Source organism: Mus caroli, unplaced genomic scaffold, assembly GCF_978045245.1.
Source record: "Mus caroli unplaced genomic scaffold, Mus_caroli_1 scaffold_8, whole genome shotgun sequence".
NCBI classification, from domain to species: Eukaryota; Metazoa; Chordata; class Mammalia; order Rodentia; family Muridae; genus Mus; species Mus caroli.
The window spans coordinates 45084124-45090510 of NW_028227263.1; positions in this window are offsets into that span (position 1 = coordinate 45084124).

Below are 6387 nucleotides of genomic sequence, written 5' to 3' on the forward strand. Positions count from 1 at the left end.
AAGTTTAAGGCTTTCCCTGGGCTGCATATTCCGTTCAAAACCAGCACAGGCAACAAAGGAAGACTTTGCCCCCACCAAAAAAAAAATTTTTTTTAAAGGCTGCCGGGCAGTGGTGGCACACACCTTTAATCCCGGCACATGGGAGGCAGAGGCATGTGGATTTCTGAGTTCGAGGCCAGCCTGGTCTACAGAGTGAGCTCCAGGATAGTCAGGGAGGCTGTAACTTTGTGATAGAGCCCTAGGTTTAATCATTGGCAAATAAAAAATAAAAAATAAGTCAGGGGCAAACAGGTAGCCATGATGGGTGTTCTACAAAGTGGCCCTGAAAGGTGTTCTACAAAGTAAGTCTTCTAAAACAAAACAAAACTGCAGGTCCCCATCAGGCCTATGCAATGACCTCAGATACCCAGGCCTCCCATCGGTGTGGGAGGAAGTGTCAGCTAATTGCACGCACACCCTCTGAACCCACACTCTTTAGAAGTCTCTGGGAATGAGTAGGTGGCATTGGGGGCTGGATTTGCGCTTGGGAGGCCCCAGACATGAACTCTCTGAACCTCCTCTGCCCAAGTCCACCTTCCCCAAGCCTCAGGGTGTTTGTGATACCAATACTCCCAGGCTGGCAGGAGGCCCGAGGGGACCTCAGCAAAGCCAAAGATTGCTCTGTGAGATGGATCTTCAGGGACTGGCCATGAGGTAGAGATAGCTAGCAACCATGGCCTGATGGCTTTTTGAGCCCTGATAGCACCAGTCTTGGCAGATTGCAGGCATCAGAATACTAAGCCTCTCCTGCCCACCTTCCAGTCCAGAGTGGTGGGGAGATAAGGCTGGGGTGAGAGCAGAAAGTGGCTGTGAAGACAAACTGACAGGACCTCCCTGGCCCTGAGGTGCCAGTCTGAGGGGAAAACAGCCAGCTAGTGAGGAACAGATGACAGGAGCCAAGCTGTCACTCACATCACCCAGACTAAGAACAAATCTTTTGGGTCTTGAGGGTCCAAAATAGCAGGTGACCTGCCGGAGGACAAGTAGAAGGATGTCACTTCATCCTGCACATTAATTTGCCCATGCTGGATCCCCATCCCATGAATTTAGATGTCCCTGGCTCTGAGGCTCCTGACAGCCTCCTGACCATGAAAGCAGTCCCAAATCCTGTGGCACCACATCCCTAAGCAAGAGAGATAAGAAGAGTGAGCCAGGAGACAGGGAACAAGCTTGGCAGAAGCATCTGGACATGAATCCCAGGACCCAGTCACCCCTGCTTCCTACTGCCTGGCTGTGGACCTGGGTTCAAATCCAAACAATACCATTTCTTTTTTTTTGTTTTTTGTTTTTTTCGAGACAGGGTTTCTCTGTGTAGCCCTGGCTGTCCTGGCACTCACTTTGTAGACCAGGCTGGCCTCGAACTCAGAAATCCGCCTGCCTCTGCCTCCCAAGTGCTGGGATTAAAGGCGTGCGCCACCACGCCCGGCACAATACCATTTCTTAGTTCTGTGACTAGAAGCAGATCACACACACACACACACACACACACACACACATACACATACAAACACACACACACATACACACACACACACACATACACACACACATACACACACACATATACATACATACATACATACATACACACACACACACACACACACACACACCCCTGTTTCCTCATCTGGAACATTAACCTCTGAAAATGACAGTAACAGAGGCTTTGGGCTCGGGTATAGGTGCCTTTCGCCCTTAGACAAGTAACCCAAACTACACCCCAGCCGGAGGATGGGGAGAGCAGAGGAGAACTTACTGCCCAAAACTCGTTGGTTTAAAAAGAAAAAGGTTAAGGAAAGATCATGGTGTAATTAGACTCTGGTGAAAAATTACACAGTGCAAAGGCTAGCAAAGAAAGACACTTGCTGTGCCTGGTCAGTTACCTACAGTCTACCCCCAAGGTGGGTGTGCCACCTCTGTAAGTCCCTCAGACGCTGGGCTGGCACTTTTATGGCTCCCAGCTCCAAAAGCTTGTCACTGAGCAGGTGCCATGGGCTACAGAGATTAGAGTTTCTATGAGGGGGTAATCAGCAAGGGGAGTTCAGGGAAAGTGAGGACTCGGGTTCAGGGCAGAAACTGAGCCACCCTTCACTTGCACCTGCATGAAGAAGGCAAGTGCTTGAGGGGGACTTTCAGCTCCTCGGCACTGAGGCTCCTGAAATAGAGGAGATGCAGAAGTCACTGAGATTTCAACCAGGCAGTTGGTGCGGGGGTCATGCAGAACCTGCCAAGAGCTAGCTAATCCCCTTTACCCTGCTCCCTAATGCTCTCAACTCCCTGCACCAGCTCCAGAGACCTTCAGACTCATCTCATCTGGACCCACCCTGACATGTGGAGACACCGAGGCCTAGAGATCAGGAGAATTGGAAATAAAACCCCAGAATCTGGGTATGATGGACTATGTCTGTTATTCTAGCACTTTCGAGGCAGAAGGTTCAGGAAGAATTCAAAGTCATCCTTACCTACATAAGGAGTTTGAAGCTAGCCTGGGCTACACAAAACAAAGAAAAAAAGACCCAGTTCTCCTGGTCTGAGATAGCCCATTACATACCATCTCTTCTACTTGGGGGAACCTTGACAACTTGCCAGGTTGTTACATTAACAAAACCCTCCACATACACAGAGCCTGCCACTCTGCCTCTGTGTGTGTGTGTGACAAGGTCTAGCTCTGTAATGGTCTAACACTGATCTAGCAGGCTGGTTTTAGAATTTGAGTCAGTTCTACCTCAGCCTCCAAAGGATCGCAGAGATGAGTCAGTCACCCAGGCTCAGTGTACTCAAGTTCTGAGTGCCCACTCCTACTCACCATCTAGACAGACAGATAGATGGATGGAGGTCTTTGGATGATAAATTACCCCCACGGGCCCCTTTTCCCCACCTTCCTCCTGGGGTAGCCCTGTCTGCCGCTAAGGATGGAGTAAATGCCAAGAAGTTGTCTATGGCAACACAGTGTGCCCTGAGCTCACTGTTCTAGAAGACCAGACAGTGACTTGTGTGACATCACTGGGAAATAGAGTGGAGAGGTAATTCCATTCCTAGGCCCTCAGGCCTCCAAGGTAGGCTGGGCCTGGAGAGGGCCACGTCCTATTACAGTGATAAAGGAGCTGTAGCCAAGCCCCACAAGGTCCGGATCTAAGTGTTTACTCAGGGTGGGTCTCACACCCTGCAGGGCAAACAGCCCAAAGCTGCCCCGAGGGAGCCACAGCCACTAAGCCAGTCACTCAAGGTCACCCACATCCTCATTCCTGGTGACAGTCACAACCATATATTATCACTTGCTGTCCTTATCTGAGTCCCACATAGACACATTTCAGTCACAAAAATGGCCTGCTTGGCACAAGGACATGTACATACATGATTACACACACCATCAGAGCCATGTTGCCAGATGAAAAGTGCATATGCAAGGTGCCTAGTGAAACGTGAACTTCAAACACACACCAAACGGGCTGTGATGGCTCCTGACTTTAACCTCGGCTCCCCAGAGGCAGAGGCAGGAAGATCTCTGTGAGAATTTGAGAGCAGCTTGTCTCCATAGTAAGTTCCAGGTCAGTCAGAGTTATGTAGTGAGACCCTATGTCAAGAACACACACACACACACACACACACGCACACAAGTATGCATGCATGCACACACACTAGCTTTTACTACAAATACATCCAAAATATTTGCCAAATCTGGAAAGCTTGCAGCTAAGGAACTGCCACTCACACTGCCCACCTTACAGTGCCACATCGTCATACAGCAATTTCCACAGCCCTCAGGTGCCTGCTATGTCAGTTAGTAACAGTGTGCACACATAACTGGTGCACAGGCACATCCTGCACATGTGAGGAGGCTTCAGGCCCAGGGTAGAACTAGACTCACCGTGTCTCAGTCCCACAACAACCTTAGGCTGACGGTTGACCTAGGGCCCTTTGACTGCAAGGAAAATAAACCAATAATCAAAATCTACAATTGGTGCCTCATCTTGAGGTCCCCTGGATATGTGAAGTCAGGCTAGGGTCACACCCATAGTATCACCCTGAGCCCTCCCCAGAGGCCTCTCTAGTTCTACGTGGTGATGACTGCCCTGCCCAGGGCCTCAGAGTCCACCCAGCTTTGAGATTTAAAAAAAAGAAGAAGAAGAAGAAGAAGAAGAAGAAGAAGAAGAAGAAGAAGAAGAAGAAGAAGAAGAAGAAGAAGAAGAAGAAGAAGAAGAAGAAGAAGAAGGAGTTGGGTGGGATGTGAGAGGGGCCACAATCACAGAAGCCCCAGGGAGTTTTGCCCACCCTAGCAGAAAAAGGCCTAGACAATCCTCTCCTTGACATCCCTCACCACCTCGCCTTAGCACAGAGGCCAGGGAGAGTCAGCAGATGGATTCAATGCCTCTAATAGGAAATTCAAGGGCTTCTGAAAGGCTACATTGACCCAACTATCAATCAAACTGAGTTCCTGCAGGACCTGTCAGGACCTTGTCAGCAGGCCCCAGAAGCCCCAGGTGTGGTGACCATCCATGCTTCCAGATCCTTTCTGAGTGGGAGGGTGGGGAAGCATTGCTGTGGTTCTGTTAGAGTCCTCGCTGCACCTCTTATCCTATCTCAAGACAGTTCCCACACACTGAGGTAGCAGAGCTGAAAGAGGGACCTGTCCACTCTGAAGTCCTTCGTTGAGGGGACAGTTTTGTCTCTCCTCAGAGCCTGGGGATGCCTTGGGCAGCAGAAATCTACAAAGTTCAGAAGGGCAGCCCTTGGAATCCAGGGCACATGAACGAGAGGGAAATGGCCTGCAGATAGAAGTTCCCAGAGTAGGAGTTCAGGAAAGTGGCTTGGGCAAGGAAGCCAGCCTGTCTGGGTCAGGACCTCAATAACTCCATGCTAGGATCTAAAACAGTTAGCTTGCCTTCAGTCCGTCTAGACAGCCTTGCCTCTAAGGGTGTAGACGGATGAGGTTTACACTATTACAGGGGAGCGAGTCACTGAGCAGGGAGTGGTAAGCTTAGTGCCCTGACCACAGTGACTTCTCATTAAGTGCACATTGGATGCTGACATACTGTCTACCTACCTCCAACCTTATGTTCACACAGCACCTGCCAGCAGGGCACAGGGAGCCCAGCCCTACCCACTCCAGGGCACAGAAGGCTATTTCTCAGGCTGGGTGAAGGGCTGGTGTGGGTGAACCCCTTTAGGGCCTCTACTGGGAGAATGAGGTTCTAGGTCAGGCTTCGTCCTGGGATAATACATCTAGTCCTGGAAGTAGGCTCAGCCCACTAGTAGGTTCGGCTGCTGTGGGTGGGACACTGCTGCCTGGGGGACTCTTTCTGCCCCAAGTCTGTGGAGTCCTGGGTCAGTGGGCATCTCCACGTCTTCCCTGGAGGAGGCTGCCTCCCTCAGCACCTTCTAAATTTAGGACTTGGTTCTGTGACTCATTTCTGAATCTGCTTGGCTCCCTCCTCCAGGAGTGTGCTCCCAGGATATTTTTATCCTCCACTGCCACAGACTGAAGAATACAGGCCCCAAATCCCTCAGAAATCCTAGACTAGGAAGGGTTCCCTGCTCCCATTTGCCTGAGTCGCTTGGAGTGCCTCTCGATCAGATCCTATACTCCAGCCCCACTTCTGTCTTCTCAGCTTTCTCTGGTCCCAACCAGAGTCACTAAGCTGGCTGCGTGGTCATCTTGGGGGCTCTCTCCCAGGGGAGAAGGGGTGGAACCAAGTGTCTCCCATCTCGCTTCTAGACAGAGCCCACACCTGAAGGCAGGAGGTCTGCTTCTTCACCAGACTCTCTCCTGTTGGCCTTATTGCACTTTCCTTCCCCGCCTCTAAGTAAGGAGTTTGAAACCACATCATTACTTAGAAAGGCTTGGAGCAAAGTTGAAATTACCACTGGGCCAAGCCTCTAGCCACCTTCAAGCAGGGTGATCCAGGGATGAAGTTTTTAATGCCTTGTAGCTCCTGTCTGCCTACCTCTTCCATCCTCCTCGGCCCCAAAGCCTGCTCTATTCACAGAAAACACAGGCCTGCAGGGAGGAAGACCCCTCGCTATCCCTATACTTTGTAGGACCTGCACTGAGTCCAGGGTCTGGCTCCTGTATGGTCAGAAATGCAATATTCAACATGGGACAAGAATCCTCTTAACTCTAGGCCTTGGGAGTTGGGCAGAGCATGTGCACTCTCTGGTGTCAACACTCCAGACATCTCTTTCCCTGGGACAGAAGAGGACAATGAAAGCTTAAGTTCCCATTTTACTTCCAGGAATGTTGGCCCCCAGAAGCATGCTGTAAAAGTTTGGAGGAGATGCACAAACGCAGGACTGCTGGCTGGCTGGAGAAGAACACCATCTGTAGCCTGCCACAACCTGTCTTCCCTG